The sequence below is a fragment of the Ursus arctos genome, chromosome X, assembly GCF_023065955.2.
Source record: "Ursus arctos isolate Adak ecotype North America chromosome X, UrsArc2.0, whole genome shotgun sequence".
Lineage (NCBI taxonomy): Eukaryota > Metazoa > Chordata > Mammalia > Carnivora > Ursidae > Ursus > Ursus arctos.
Window position 1 is genome coordinate 21,580,019 of NC_079873.1, and position 17,676 is coordinate 21,597,694.

A 17,676-nucleotide genomic window follows, 5' to 3' on the forward strand; every position below is an offset into this window, starting at 1 on the left:
AGCAAAGCCATCAAATCTAAACTGGGCATTCTCAAATTCCTTCTGTATGACAGTACCGAAAAGAATCCCAAGAACTCTGATTCATTCACCATCACCAGGAATCCATCCCATGTTCTGGGCATCTTCTCGTAGCATAAAAATTTATGACCCCTCTCCAACTTTTAACCCTCTTTCATTCTGTTCCCCCAGAAAACCTCATCTTTTGTGAATGTTTTTGCTCTGACTGAAAGCACACATTTCCCTGAGGACAATGCTCTCCACGTAATCTCAAGCACTTGCTCTCTTGCCACTGTGACTAGAATAAGCATCAGGGCTTTACTTGCTTCTCACCACCACTCCCAGGCAATTGCATGGTTATTCCCTATCTGTGGAAACTTCAACTTGAAAGGTAAGTACATTGACCTGTCACCTGCTATTCCTCTTTGATGCAGGCATGCGTACACCTCCAGTCTTTCTCCCTCATTATTGAACAGATTTAGCTGTTGTCTCTCTCACATTCTCTCCAAACTACTCATTTCCTAATTCCTGGTCATCTCTGGTTCCAAGTAATTGCCCATGTACTTGGCCTTCTTTCGTGTTAGTATGGATAAATTGGCTGTATCCCTGGTTAAGGCTAACGCTTGCCTTAGTGCATAAAATCATCTCTTATTTACTTAGGGTCACTTTTTCTGCACTTCTCCACTCCCTATTATTCCTTTCCCTCACTGTGAAAACACTTCAATCACAGTGGAGTCACTTAGTGACTTAAGTGTTCTTCTTTTGAGATATATATAGATCCCCAAATCGTCTATACTCGCTGTTTATACGTGCTTTCCTTCAATTCTTTCTTAGTTTGGGGTCAAGCAGGATTTTTGGTTTAACAAAAACCTGTTTCTGAAGAGGTCACATAAACTTAGCACATTTATTGGCCAATTCTCAGTTCTGAAATTACTGGAATTTTTAGTAGGTTTTCACATCATGTTTGACACCTCCTTTCTCAAAGACTTTCTTCAAGTACACCTCTCACTCTGGGCTCTCCTCCGACCTCCTTCCTACGTTTAGCTGTCTTTATCAATTCTTATCTTCCCTTCTTCTAGTTGATGGAGTGTCTTTGTACTTAAGTCTTTTGATTATAGTTCGGTCTCTGTGCTAGGTAATCTCAAATAGACTCAGGCTGGTAACATTCAAATTCATGCATCCCTTGAATGTCAGACTCCTTGATTTAACTGCCTACTTGACATGTGAATTTGAATGTCAAATAGACATTTCAAACTTAACAGGTTAAAAACTGAATTACCAATCTCCCCCTACTTGGCAAAACTGTTCTTCCCATAGTCTTGTCATTTATCTCAAAATAGAAACAAAACCCTTAATATGAACTACAAAGTTCTACATGAGGTGGACCTCTGAGACTCCCCTGACATTATATTCTACTACTCTACCTTCACTGAGTCTACTCCAGCCAAATGGCCTTCTTGCTAACTGCAGAAAAAAAAAGAAAGAAAGAAAAAAAAAAGAGAGAGAGAGAAGAAAAACATTCAGTCCCTGACATAGAGGCACTGGGCTGACACCACCAGGCCACAATGTTACTATAAGCTGTCCTGATGCCAACAATTAGGTCTCAATATTAGGATAACTGGTATGATGTTCACAGCTAAGCCATATTGTTTCCTTGATAACATCAATGGCACTATATAAAGTGCCAGGAATGTGGTCAACACTCAATCGATATTAGCTGAATAAAGAGATTAAATCAATAAATGTCATAAACAAAGGCACATAATATGGATTTTTCCATTCTAATTATAGTATATCTGAGGTATATGGATGGTTCAAGTTGGAAGAAGCCCAACTACACATGTCTGAGCATGTTTAAAGTAGATTTTACTAATAATCATTATCTATTTCATTTAGCTTGCATCAACTTCTAACTTATTTTAAAATTTGCTCTTTTCTGCTTATTTCATCTTCTAGAAGTACGTAGCTAACCATTGATTTGATCCTGTTTTTACAAGAATAAGAGGACTTGATTTTGGTTTTAGGTTATATGTCTTGTGATTTTGTTCTAACTTGAACTTAGCATCTCTCTATAAGATCAAAGGAGCAATTTTTCTTTCATTATGGGTTCTTTATTCATTGCAGCTTAAATTCTTGGCTGTTGTTAGTTGCCTAGTTGTACCAGTAGTTCTGGATAAGGCTTGAATATAGGGCTGCACTGTGATTTTGTTGATATGTTGAATTTAATTTTTTTTTTCACCAGGAAGTCACATTTGCCTGTTCCCTGTATATTTCATTTGACTTTCCAAACTTGTTATTTAGGATGTATGTAGGTAAACGAAGAATTTAATCAGTATTTACCCTTTCAGGAGACTCCTGTCTAGGTGGAATATAAGAAATCACGTTGATAAATGTGTTTTTGATAATAAATTTTCTATAATTCTTTTTTTAATGTATGAAAATGTGCTTAAGATAGGTTTAAAATTTCAAATGTTAATTTATCTACTTCAATATTATACAGTCACATTAGAATAAATATTAGTTCAATCATAGTGAATATTAAATATTCCCATTATAACAGATCTTAATAGGCTTAGGTATGAAGAACACAAATGTATAATATTCATTAACTAAGATAGTTATAATTTGTGTAAGTAATTTTTTAAAACATTTATATAATCTGTTTTCAGGTTAACTTATTTCAATGGAGAAACATTTTTAAGTTTTTATTTGATTTATACTTTGTAAGGATTTATCATTATTGTAAGTACAGAATACCCGTAACTTTTTTTTTAAATATCACATTCAGTAAAACAAATGTGTATTTATTTGTCTATATCTAAATGTGGCTATACTGTGAGTTTGCTTATAGAATATATACTGTGAAAAACAGAATTTATTTTTGGTATTTTTTATTAAAGAAATAAACTGAAAAATACTGATTTTAGATTTATCAATTGATAGCAGTGCAGCTAGGTTTTTCATCTGTTAGATTCTCTGAAGTATCTTACCAAGTCCCCTTTGCCCCCTTCAGGAACACCTTCATTTTTACTCGAAGAGAAGAGGGACAGTTCAATTCTTCAAATATTTTAAAAAGTGTCTCAATCTCCTAAAGGGCATATATGAAGTGTTTACAGCTATCACCAAACTTAAACATGCTATATGGAACACTGTTTTACTAAATCTGAGAAAATGAGAGTGTCCGATCTTACCACTTTAACACTGTTCGATAGTCTCCCCACTGCCTCCCCAATCCATGGTTTTGTATTCTGTGGTCAAACTGTCCACAAAGTCAACAAAGGTCTAGAGGCAGATAATCCTCCTTCGGACATATCATCAGGTCAGTAGTAGCCTAATTGTATGTCACAAATTCTTATGTCATTCACCTCACTTAATCTCATCTTGTGGACATTTTATTATCTCACATCATCACAGGAAGAGTGTAGACTATGAACCAATAACCATTTGAAGAGAGAAAGACCACATTCAAAGAACTTTCATTACAGTATATAGTTTATATAGTGTTCTAGCTTCTTATTATTGTTAATCTCTTACCATGCCTGATTTATAGTTATCGTAGGCATGTACGTATAGGAAAAAACACTATGTATGTTTAGCCACTATCCATGGTTTCAGGTATCTAGAGGGGAGCTTGGTATGTATTCCCCAAGAATAAAGAGGGATTACTACATTTTAGGTCAAATCAAGTGCAATTAGGCAAGAAAATGAAACAAAAGTATAAGGTTTGTCACACAACAAGCAAAACTCTCCTTAAGGACAAACAACATAATTGTCTATATTTAACATCCTAAGGAACCTTTGTTTTTTTCCTAAGGAATCTTAAAAATCCTGTTAGAATAAGTAAAATGCATATGCAAGTATCAACTGTATTTGTTTATGAAAGGAAAAACTTGGAAAATAAAAGAACTGTTCCATTTGAAATGGCATAAAAATTTAAATAGAGAATAAATTTGACAAAAGATATACCACTCTTCTACATTCCTAAGTCAAAGAAAAACTAAATAGAGTGCTATCTCCAAGTTCATATAGTTGAACACTTAATATGGCTAAGATGTTCTTTCTAAATTGATCTAAAGATACAGCACAATCACAGTCAGTATCTCAGTGATCTTCATTGAAACCTGTAAATGCAGGGACACCTGGCTGGCTCAGTCAGTAGAATGTGCAACTCTCAACCTCAGAGTTTTGAGTTGGAGCCCCATGTTGGGCATGGAGCCTACTTTACCAGAAACAAAAACAAAAAAAAACAAACAAAAAAACATGTAAATGCAACAGACCTATCACTGCCACCAGAACAATTTGAAAAAAAAGAGGCAAAACTGCAGGACTTAATACTACATGATTTCAAGACTTCCCATGAATCTTCAGTAGTCAAGGCAGTGCAGTTTTTATAGGATGTTACGCAATTAGACCAATGGAACAAAAATCGAGTCCAGAAATAGACCCACACATTTATAATGAATTGATTTTCACAGAAGTGGAACAATTCAATGGGGAACAAAAAATTTCAACAAATGATGACAGAACAACTAAATATCCATCAGGAAAAACATGAGCCTCAATCTCTACTCACACACACAAATTCAAAGTGAATCACAGACATAAAGGTGAAAGCTCCAACTATAAAACTTCTAAAACAACAAAAATCTCTGCAATCCTGAGAAAGGCGGTGTAGACAGACAATAAATGCACTAAGCCTAAAACAAACACTTAGAAATTGGTCTTTGTCATAAGTAAAATCTGTTTCTCCAAAGACCATAAGGAAAATAAAGTCAAGACTCGAATCAGAACAAAATACCTGTAATACACAAAGACCTTGTATCCAGAATATGTTAAGAACTCTTAAATCTCAGAAGTCTGTTTTGTGAACACACTTTATAAGATAAAAAACAACAACAAACTTTTTTGATATTATTTAAGTAATACGGCAATTTCCTTACCTGAATCATTACAGAAATATTCTGGAAATGAGGCACGCTAATCACCTAAATCCATTCAGATATACCTAGGAATACATAAAACACAGTTAAATAAAAAAAAAATTCCAACCCAAAACCAAAGATAATAATCAAACAATAAAAACACCAGTTCTTTGACTAAAAAAAGCATTATTTTATCAACAAATATATTTTTTAAGATTTTATTTATTTATTTGACAGAGAGAGACACCGAGAGAGGGAACACAAGCAAGGGGAGTGGGAGAAGGAGAAGCAGACTTCCCGCTGAGCAAGGAGCCCGATGTGGGGCTCGATCCCAGGACTGTGAGATCATGATCTGAGCTGAAGGTAGAGGCTTAACCAGCTGAGCCACCCAGGCGCCCTCACTGTCCTTTTCTGTAAGATATTTTCTCAAACCTTCAAAACTCTCATATATATTTTGTTCTTTTTGATGATTGCATATTTGGTTTCAGGTTTTTTTTTTTTTTTTAATTTTTAAAGATTTTATTTATTTATTTATTTGAGATAGAGCATGCAATCCGGAGGCAGAGGGAGAGGGAGAAGCAGGCTCCTTGCAGGGAGCCTGACATGGGGCTTCATCCCAGGACCCCAGCATCATGATCTGAGCTGAAGGCAGATGCTTAACCCACTGAGCCACCCAGGCCCCTTTCAGTTTCTTTTCTTTCTTTATTTGAAGTTCTAAAATCTGGTAACAGTGTAACTGTGTATTGCTAAAGTGATTGCTGGACATATTAAACATCCATTCAGCAAATTTATGGGACATCCATGCCAGGTCCATAACTCACAAATGAAGAAAATAGATATGATCCTTGGCCTTATGGAACTCACAGTTTAGCAGGGTTGATGAATAATAAATAAGTAAACAAATAACTAAATAAATAACTATAAACAATGGGTTTTTATGATGGAAAAGGGCGGTATAATTTCAGTTCAAATATAAAGTCATCAAGAACAATTCTCTAGTTATTCTCCCTTTCTCTGGTTTCTCTACACTTGGTTTACCAAGTCTCAACACCAAAAATGATCTATTTATTTTACCTTGAAACATCAATTTTCAGACTTGACATTTTAGGTTGGAACGTCTGGGGAAGGATTCCGTAGAAGATAGTATCAAAATGTGTATAAGATAATTTTTCCTAACTTAATCACACTTGACATTGACTCTCAAATATAGAATATTGGAATTTCATTAAAATTTGCAATTCTTAACATCAATAGCTAGTTAATGACAATAGTGCTAAGACCTGTTCAAAAATTACAAATTTCAAGTATTAATATTTGGATGTTTAATTCAATATGCAAAGTCTTAAAACCATCATGAATATGGTATTTAGAACATCTTCACATTGATAAAAGACTGGATATAATTTAAGGGAACAAGATTATATGTTATGCATTTATGCATATTTCCACAGCTGTAAATTCACAACTAGCGTAAAAGGACTGAAGTAAGTAATGACGGTGTTACAGTGTTGTGGGTACTGCTTAAATAAACTTTCTTCCAGAACAAAGCGCATCATGGAGGAGAAATTAGGTAGTATAATCCAAATTCAAGAAGACAGGAACAACAGGAGCAAAGAAAAAGTTTAATAAAATTTAAAGAATGGAACACAGAAAAAGAGTGGAACACAGAAAAAGCAGAGTTCAGAATATCTAAAGGAGGATTCATTGTTAATTCATGAAAACAATAAAGAGCAAAGTCTAGAATCATGAACTTAGAAAAACTATCCTGACCAGTTTACTCTCTTAAAAGCACAGGAAAACAAATTTGATTTCAAAATGTCAAACCAACAACAAATAGATCCTGGTCAAAACTCAATACAAAATTACCACATGAAGAAAACCTAAGTACCAAAATAATGTATAAACACTTAATGAAAGGGAATCTTTGCCCACAAACTAGATTTTTATTTTTATTTTTTTTTATATTTTTTTATTATGTTAGTCACCATACAGTACATCCCCGGTTTTTGATGTAAAGTTCGATGATTCATTAGTTGCATATAACACCCAGTCCACCATGCAATACGTGCCCTCCTTACTACCCATCACCGGCCTAACCCATTCCCCCACAAACTAGATTTTTAAAAAGCAAAATTTCAATCTAAAACTATTTTTTCGGCTGTGCTGAAATACATTTAACATATAATCTTGTGTACATTTAAGGTATACCATGGGCTATAATACACATACATACTGTGAAATGGATATCGTAATAAAGTTAACACCATATCCACCACCATGTATGCTCATGTTCTTTTGTATGTAAAGAGAACATTTAAGATTTATTCTCTTAACAGTCAAGTACATGAGATACCCCAGTAATATTCATCCTGTTAAAGGAAATTGGTGCCATGTGACTAACATCTCATTTCCCACAAGCCCCCCGGCCCCTATCATTTACCATTCTATATTATTTCTCTGGGTTCAGCTTTTATTAGATTCCACATGTAAATGAGATAAGGAATTTGTCTTTCTCTTATTCATTTCACTTAGCATACTGCCTTTCAAGTTCTGTTTTTGTTCGAAATACCAGGATAGTGCTTTGTATGGATGAATAATATCTGAGAAAAATATCTCATTATTTTAAAGAAAATAAACATTTTCTTTATCCTTTTTTTTTCTTTTCAAGATTTTATTTATTTATTTGAGAAAGAGAACATGAAAGAGAGAGCAAGTGAGCATGGGCGGGGTGGGGGTGGGTCAAGAGGGAGAGGGAGAAGTAGAATCCCGGCTGAGCAGGGAGCCCAATGCAGGGCTTGATCCCAGGACCCCAGGATCATGACCTGAGCTGAAGGCAGATGCCTGACCAACTGAGCCACCCAGGCACCCCTTCTTTATCCTTTCATGTGTTGATGGATACTTGGGTATAGACTGTTTCCGTATCTTGGCTATTGTGAATATACCACAATAAACATGTGGGTGCAGAGATCCAGATAATGATTTTTTTTTCCTTAGGGTATATATTGCTGGGTGATATGGTAGTTTTGTTTTTAATTTCTTCAGCAACCTCCCTGCTGTTTTCCATAGTAGAGGCACCAATCTACATTTGCACCAACAGTGCACAAGGGTTCCCTTTTCTCCACATGCTAGCCAACACTCATTATCTCTTATCCTGATAATGGCCATTCTAACAGGCTTGAGGCTGCATCTCATTGTGGTTTTGATGCTCAACTCCCTGATAATAGTGATGTTTAACAGCTTTTCATGTACTTGTTGGTGCTGTTCTTTGCAGGTCTTCTTGGAGAAAGGTCTATTTAGGTTCTCTGCCCATTTTTTAATTACATATGTTTTTATTGTTCTTGATTTATAGGAGTTCCTTATTTTGAAGATTAACCCCTTATCAGACAGTTTGCAAATATTTTCTTCTGCATAGGTTGTCTGTTCATTTTGTTGAATATTTCTTTTGCAGCTTTTCAGTTTAATGCAGTACCACTCGGGTTTTTGCTTCTGTTTCTTAACGCTTTGGGTGTTATATCCAAAACATTGTTGTCGAAGCCAACATCAAGGAACATTTTCCCTACATTTTCTTCTAATAGTTTTATGGTTTCACATCTTTGAATCTGTCTGCTCTACACTTCTTGTTCCCTCTTCTCAGGAGTAGGGGGTTTCTTAAGATTGTAGGCCTTCCCTCAATGTTGCAAAGATAAAATACATGCTCACAAGCTTTTCCTTAGGCAGCGCTGAATGACCAAGTTTATGTGCTTTCTACAGACCACACAGAGTGGGGCTGTGTGGTGTGTGTGTGTGTGTGTGTGTGCGCGCACCTGTATGTTCACTAGCCATCTGCAAAGTCTTACTCTCACCACCCTTGTGGACCTGTACAGGGAGCTGGCCATGAAGCGAGTGTACGCGGTGATGAGGCACATTCCCAGTGGCTCGCAGGCCCATCTTCTTGATGGATTCCCTGAAGCAGTTAGTAGGATCTGCCTCTCTCAGAGTCCTGGCTGCTGCTCTCTCAGCTGCTTCTTGCACCTCAGATGTGCACCTCTCCTCAGTGTTCCGGACAGGGGCAATAAACAAGTGGGCCTCTTTGGCAGCATTCCACACTGCTGTGGAAGCCACGTGCTTGCTCACACATCCTCACTTTCCTCTATGGAAGAAATCACTGGCTGAGACTAGACTCTTGCCATTGAGCTGTGGAGCCATGGGGTAGGGGTCATGTGGGTCAAGTGAAAGAGTCCCTCTTATTCTCTTCAATGCATCTAATTTTTTTTCCAGTGGTATACTGGAACTTTTGTGCTGGACTCCCTCTCATCCATGAGGGACTGTAAGAACTGATGTTATTGGGGGATGGGGTGAAGACAATAGAAAACTCCTATTCTGCCATTTCGTCAGTCCCCCCAAAGTTATCTAACATAATGTCACAGTTATCAAAGAACAGGGAGTAGGAGAACTTGGTAACGAGGTGATTGGAGAAAAGGAAGATTCGACAAAAGAACCAGCAAGGCTAAGAATTATAACTAGAACAAAACTATTTCAGGTACAGAAACTAAAAAGAAAAGCAAATAAACACAAGGAATACTGTGTTAAGGAAAGGAGTATATAAAATATAAAAAAACTCTATACATATATTCCCATATAAATAGGAAAAAGCTATACAACACATACATGGTTGGGGGGGGGGGGACACATCAACCAAAGCTATCAACACTCACATACATTGTAGTACAATTTTATAGTAGGACTATAAGAAAAAGGAAAAAAAGGGAATGTTTGGGCAAAAATGCAAAACTGCATATAAGGGAAAATAATCAAATTTTAATCAGATTTGACAACAGTAATACTTCATGCCAGAAGGCAATGGAAGTGCCTATTCATTATATGTTGGTAAAGAAAATTTTAGCTAAGAATTTTATATCTACCCGATAAATATTCAAGTGTTAAAGCCAGAAACAATCTTTTGCACATTCAACACCTCAGCAAATCTTTTACCATGAGACTTTACACCTAGTAACACTCCAGGGAATCAACTTTAGACATCTGCAATGACTAGAGAGATAGCAACTTCAACAGTGGTAATGAGAATTAAACATTACCTATACTAAACACCATAGGCTAGTTGTAAGGGTGACAAGATAGTATATAAAAGTCAGGTGTTCTGAAAATACAGATGGCCTCAAGTAAGAAAAAGAGAGAGAGAATGGGGAGAGTACATGAAAAGTAAAATAAACTTGCAGATTACCTTATAAGCATTAAATAAATGAAATAGGACTATTTCAAATGTGATGCTAAGAGAAAGGGAAGAGATGAGGAAGAAGATATTAGCTAAAATTAATCTCATACTTGGGAACCAATAAATTACAGCCAAATAAAGGGCAAAGGAGACTATACTTATAAAGGTAATCATTATTGAAAAGATCTGAAGCTTTCCTAAATTCCAAAAGATCTGGCCAAGAGACAGAGAGAGACACACACACATGTACAAGTGTTAATGGGTTGAGTGCACCTTTTAAAAAACAATTGCTTTAACTTAACAGTGCTAAATCCAATAATATGCTCGGTGCAAGAGATAAATACATTCAAGAAACTAAGAAGATTTTAAAGGATAGACATAAAAAGAATGTAGAGTTCAGGAGATTTTCTCCCAATTTTCACTTTCCCTTTAGAAATTGGGCATTCCATAACACAGTATAAGAAAACATAAAACTTCAGTCAGAAAATACATTAAGACAAGGAAAAATGCAATGATTCATTTAATATTTTTGGAATATTTTCAATAGGCTTGTTTTAAGATAGCAGGCCACATATTTAAATATCCAGGATTACATTACTTCAAATATGGACATACAGAATTCTTGAAACGCAGTCCTATCATTAGTGTATTCTAGGTTTCCCTCTTTTTAATGGCAATTAAAGGGGGTACATACTATTTATTCTGATTCAAAAGCATTCTAGGGCAAACCTTTCATTATCATCACAGCATCCATCCACACTCGGAACACTAGTTAGTAATTGCCAAACTGTCATGGGATAGGGTTAAGAAAAGAGATGACTAGAAATCAGAAATATTACAGGTAGAAAAAACACAATATTTAAGAAGTTGATGTTAAAGACATCCTTTGAAAATGAATTTGCTTGTCTGATATGGCTTTACAAACTGCAAACGCATCAGTAAAATTCAAGGATTGTTGAGAAACAGTAATTAATGTTTCTTTCTTAATCTTGATGTTTTAACAATGCCATTTATCCCCAAACTTCCATCAGAACATTTTGAGGACATTTAGGACTCCGAACCTATTCTCATCAATCTATTTTTAATTAAATAATATCGTTTCTTCAAATCTCTATTAACCAGAATGTTTCGCTTGTATCTTCGAATTTTCCACATGCCTGAAATGCTTTGTTTTAGTCTACATCATATTAAAGCTTTTTGTCTTGTAAAGTTCCTGATCAATATTCTGATTTTCCTGTACTTTCAGTTCTGTCTTCCTCTAGGTTTAGCCTTTTTTTTTTTTTTTTAAATCTTCGGCCCTTGTGTATCCAACCAAAACGAGCCCTCTGAAACTTTTCTGTGACTCACTAGTCCTTTTCAGCAGATGGCAAGGTTATTTAGGCTAAACAACTTGTCAACAGGGCAAGGTAATTATTCTCGTAAGTTTTTTTTTTCTAGAACAATAGGGAGTCTATGTGTGTAAAATTAACATTGACTCATGCTGAAAAAAGGAAAATGAACTGAACAAATTCTCATGAAACATGGCTATACTGAAATCATGAAAGTAAAGTACCACAAAACACCCAAGTGAACTGGAACATTCCATTGCCATTTTGTATTTTTATTTTTGTTAAAATCAAGGCTAATCTGGTACAAAAGCTAAAAGCCAAACACTCTCTTTTGCTCCCACTAAGCTTAGATAAGTAAATTGGCCTTATTGAACTGATATAGTTAAATATTTTTCATTTATCTAATTTTTCATAAATAGATAACAGAGGTCAAGTTTCCATTGGAGCTGGAGTTAGAGAGGGGTTTGGGGTTAAGAGTTCTAACACCAATCACTTATTAGCTAAGTGAAATCAGGCCTTTGTGGATCTCAGTTTTAGTCATAAAACTGAAATGATAATACTGAAAATACAGGGTTGTAAGTATAAGAGATAATGTGCAACATCGTTATTTATTCACTAGCTCAAATAAATAAGCAAAAAAGGCAGAACACCTCAAGGAACAAGATCAAAAAGAATATTTTGTTTTTCTAGCAACGAAAGTGATTTCTACACATATTTTGATGTATGCATTACTGCGTGACATCAAAGAACACTAACAGTGGCCTTACAGGCTTTACTTTTATATCTGGTAGCTGATTACCGCTAAGCCAGGTCACACCACTTTATGCATTTGCCAGAGGGAAGCTATTCATTATCATATAATCCAGCCAGCTATAGACACAGTGATCATCATGGAAAAATCTCAAGTACTTTGAAGCATGTTCTTAAAACTGTGTTTTTGTAAATGTAATTACATCGATATCTCTCCTAGCATCTCATCACCCAAATCCCAACTACACAAGCTATTCATGTGTTTGCTTCAGCTACCAATAGAGAGAACTCAGCACTTACTGATCTTGACCTTCCCAATGAAAAACAAACAAACAAAAAAATCCTGTCAAATAAAACGCTTAGTGATCAATCTAGTATTTACTGATTTTACTGAATTTTTCCCCAAGACTGAGCGGAGCTTTATGACGCCAGTCACAACAGTGCATTCCAACTCATCAACCTCTGCCACCTCCTCCAATCACAGTTGTCAGCAAACTGGAGCGTTACCTGATTACAGGTGAGGTTCTCCTAAGAGGGACTCTCACGTTGACCACATTAAGAAGTAACTACCTCTCTTTCAAATGCCTACAAAATGGTTTTCAGATTCCTTAAAGATGACCAACCTAACACCACACTATAGCAAACACCAAATATACTCTGCAGTTGTAAGTATTCTCATGGTAAAGTGTTGTGCTGGGTTGGAAAGAAATGATTCCGCTGGGGCACCTGAGGGGCTTAGTCAGTTAAGCCTCTGCCTTTGGCTCAGGTCATGATCCTGGAGTCCCAGGATCAAGCCCCACATTGGGCTCCCTGCTCAGCGGGGAGTCTGCTTCTTCCTCTGCTCCTCACCCTGCTTGGGCTCGCTCTCTCTCTCAAATAAATAAATAAAATCAGGAAAGAAAGAAAGAAAGAAAGAAAGAAAGAAAGAAAGAAAGAAAGAAAGAAAGAAAGGGAGAGAGAAAGAAAGAAAGAAAGAAAAGAAAAAGAAAGAAAAGAAAAGAAAAGAAAAGAAAAGAAAAGAAAAGAAAAGAAAAGAAAAGAAAGAAATTATTTCCCTAAGGAACGGGAAGTGGTGATGTATCTGGTGAGAAACATCTTTAAAAACCCTTCCCTTAGAGGGGTGCCTGGGTGGTACAGTCACTTAAGCATCCGACTCTTGGTTTCAGCTCAGGTCGTGTTCTCAGGGTCGTGAGATGGGAGTCCCGAGTCAGGCTCCATGATCAGCACAGTCTGCTCGAGATTCGCTTCTTCTCCCTCTGCCCCTCCCCCTTGTGCTTGCTCACACTCTGCTCTCTCTAAATAAATCAATCTTCAAACAAACAAACAAAACAAAACAAAACAAAACAACCTTTCCCCTAGAGATGGCAGTATTTGGTAGTTCCTGAGCAGTGGATTTCAGACACAAAGCATGTCAGCACACCACTGAGGAAGCCTATTAATTCCTTACATGTCTTATGGACTGCAGAAAAGGTGGGTATAAAATAGATGAGGGGGTTGTGTGTGACAGAAATATCAGAGAAGCTTGTCTAACTCAGCGTTTTGAGATCTTGAAAAGTAGACTGTGATCCAAATGTTTAGGAACAGTACTCAACCAGGTATGTTTTAAAAATGATCGTTGGGGGGGGGGAATGATCCTTGGGGCACCTGGCTAGCTCAGTCGGTACAGCATATGACTTTTCATCTTGGGTTTATGAGTGTGTGCCCCACAATGATCGTAGAGATGACCTTAAAAATGAATAAATAAAAACAAATGATCCTTAGGTTATTCTGACATAAAATTCAGCTGGAAACTTGTGGGAATTCACAGTGCCTGGATAGACAAAATCTGATTTGTGTATGCCTCCCTGGATGGGTCTAATGGAAAAGCAAAGGAGGAGTGGCTGGAATGCTGGGCCTCCTTTGAAGTTTCCTGGCTGAAAGCGGCCAGATTCTTACTGCTGCTCAACGTTCTCATCTAGGGAGTAAATGTTTAAATTTTGAAGAAAAACAGGCACACATGGTGGTCACGTACTTTACGACTCCTTGCCTCCTTGTTTTGCGCTTGCACTTGGTGTATTGATATGACCCCAATAAGAGTGGAGACAAAGCTTGGTCCAAGGCTTTTTGCCACTAGACTGTCTGGTCCTCAGGTCTCTCCTTTCTCCTACTAAGGTGTCTGGAGTAATCTTTTCATTCACTGTCTCAGGCTTTGCTGGCCAAACCCGACAACTTGCAAGAAATTACAGAAACGCAAAGCCAGACTGTAAATATAGCTGCCATAACCTACATTGAGTAAGCATGAGGTCAAGGATTTTGCTGTTCAGGGATAAAAATATGTGTAAGTAAACTGTGTAGATTAGACACAAAATTATTTTTATATTAATTTATACCAATCTGGATTAAGAGTAACTCATCTTTTTCAGATGTTTCCAGGAATGCTGGAGTAAGAGTCAAACAAACACACAGGCAATATTCAATGAAAAAAATTACCAATGATACAACTGTTACCTATATAAAACCTCAATAACTCTAAGGATTCATTCCATCAATACACAAATGGCAATCCATGGTTTTTAGCTTTATTTTACCTGGCTCTCAGAGTCATCTTTGGACACTACTCTTGTTCTTCACATTTGAGAAGATAAGAAGGTATTTCTAAGAAATACGACATAAATAATGGTGATTTACTTTTTGGTCTTTGACGAAATTGGATTTATTTTGTGGTTGAGCAGCCTTCAGTGTCCTAGTGAGGAAAAGTTCAGCACCACCCTATGAATACCAACCCACCATAGTCTCATCAGTGGCAGGTTTTGCTCAAATATATGAGAAGGCTTCCTACCGGCCAAATACAGCCACAGAATAAAAAAGTAATAAATTTTGATCTCAAAAACCTACATTTCTGATGCTACCTTCAAAGTGAACATATTATTGGTTTCAAATAGAAAAATAAAACATTCACCTTCTATGTAGTATGAATTTAAACCTAAAGCCGGGATTCTACAAGTGTGTCTCAGGGACCCTTGGTGGTCCTTCAAACACTTGCAAGCGTCTGCAAGCAAAACTCTATTCATAATCTGATGTCATTTGCCTTTTTCACACTCATTCTCTCACAAGTTTTACAGTTGATTTGTCCAGTAGGTCTAGGACATAGGCTATTTCAACAAAAAACAGAAACATGACAAAGCCACTGTGTTCTACTAAGCCAGGAACAGTTTAAGATGGCGACATGAGAAAACTCTGAATTTATCTCTTTCTGTAGACACACCCGATACTACAGCTACATACAGAAAAATTTCCTCTGAAAAAGACATGAAAAGTGGCTGAGCAGTTCCTTCACAACAAAAACCTGAGAAACAAAGGCCACATGGAAGTGGATAGGAGAGGCTAACACCGGATCTCACCAAAAACCCCAACCCAGCTCCTGGGGCCCACGATTAGGAGGCTCTCACTAACTTAAAGTTTCTTCCTGAGAAAAATATTCCTATTCCATGTGAGACATCCCAATTTTTACGACTTGGACCTGAGAGACAAGCCCTCCCAAATATGTGGCTTTGAAATCAACGGGGCTCTTCTCCAAGAGACCAAAAGGACTATAGGGATCCAAGAAACAGCTCTTCAAAGGCCAAGCCTACTCACTTACCCCAAGGACCAGTGTTTGAAAAGCACTGGGACTTTACATGAAAGAAATTCCCTTCCTAATCTGGGATATTCTCCTGGATGGAATCTGGCTTGGTGTCATTTTCATGCTGTTCCTCTGCCAAATCCTACAGGAATATTTTTTCATGTTTTTTTTTTTTTTTTTTTTTGAAAACAGTTCAAGCTATTCAAAACACTTGCAGGAGTGTAACACAACACCATACTTCTCATTTTTATAATAGAAAATATAGTTTTTACTACAAAATTATGTTAATTATATCTACATGTAATTGGCTTACTGTTTATACATGTTTTATATTCTTTTCAGTTTTAATTTCTAATATGGTAATATTAGATTGAACCCATATCAATATTTTTGGGATCCCCAGTAATTTAACAATTTAAATGGTTTCCCTGAAACCAAAAAGTTTGAGGACCACTGATGTGAAGACCTGACTATTTCTATCTGTTCTTCATTTATCTCAAGAACTTTGACCTAACAAATGATTTAACAGTTCAAGGATTTTTGACCTTCTTCTAAATAAATATGTAATTCTATTATTTTCAGAATCTGCCTTAGAAAATCTGATCCAAAACCAAAGTAAATATTGCAGTAAATTCAATCAGCAGGAACACTTGTAATTCGCAATGATGGATCAAATACTGAGAAATAACACCAAAAGAAGCATTTCTGTCAGAGAAAAAGTGTTACATAAGTTTACTTATTATCATTAAACAGTTCTTTTGGCATATTACAATTTAACATTAAATATTTTTTAATCTTTTTTAACCCATAAGGTTAATTTTATTAATTTAAAAAACATGTAATTAAATGAGAATGTCACCTCAACGATATTTTCCCTTCACGTGTTTCTCAGTTTACGATTATGAAGGAACCACCAATTGACAACTACAAAGCACCTCATTAATTATCTCATAAGATAGTCAAACAAAACATCACATCTGGTGTTAAAGAATTGTGATACATTTCTTCTTTTAAAAGGAATTCTTTGGGAGAACTCAAAAGCTAATTTTACCACCAAACTCTGACAAGATATCTCAATCTTGTGCTGAAATTGCTGGTTCAGGGTTGGACTACTTCGGAGAAAAATCTGCCAATCAAGCTAAATTGTGTGGTGGCTTGTCAATTCTTGCCCACAAGCAATTAGAAGAAAATGACCTACAGCACTTCCATTTGCACAGAGAGAATTTAAAGGCCTGTCTCCAAAGGTGAAAGGCTATTTTATTAAGCCATTGCTGACAGAAAAAGGAGACCCTCTTGATGGGAGTTCAACCCATAAATAACATTGGCCTGGCAATAAACAGTAGTAATTGTGCCTTGGAACTAAAAAGGAATTAGGGCAGACATACTAAATATAAAGCAACAAGCCTACATTACAGCAATTTGCCTTACACTGTTTTTTTCTCCTAAAATAACACTTTTGTAAGCCTCCCAGATTATGTAAACTTTTGGCATGTGTAGGAGTTTGGGCACTTGAGGGTTATGGTAAAATAAAGTGAATATAAGTTCTTTGATAAGTGAAAACTTTTCTTATATATTCTTAATATCAAATATGCTTATTTAATTTTGTGATAATACAAAATTCACTATCTTGACCATTTTTTAAGTGTACTGTTTATTAGTAGTAAGTACATTCATTATAGTGTGCACCCATTACCACCACCTCCACAACTCTATTTCACAAAACCACAACTCTGAACCAATTACCAGTAATTCCCTATGACCCCCTACTCCCAGCCCCTGGCAACGACCATTCTCTGTTAAGACATGTGGGGTTTTTTTCTCCTCCAGATTCCACATGTAAGTGAGATTATACAATATTCGTACTTC

General features: G+C 36.3%; 1 long non-coding RNA gene across 1 annotated transcript in view; it reads right to left on the minus strand.

Annotated features, from left to right (window-relative positions):
- Positions 1 to 2,223: 2,223 nt before the first annotated feature.
- The window catches only part of LOC123000144 (uncharacterized), a 32,644-nt gene continuing 17,191 nt past the window's right edge, over positions 2,224 to 17,676 (minus strand). The window contains exon 4 of the long non-coding RNA XR_006407917.3: positions 2,224 to 5,002. This is a non-coding gene — a long non-coding RNA (uncharacterized LOC123000144). The remainder of the gene's footprint in view (positions 5,003 to 17,676) is intronic.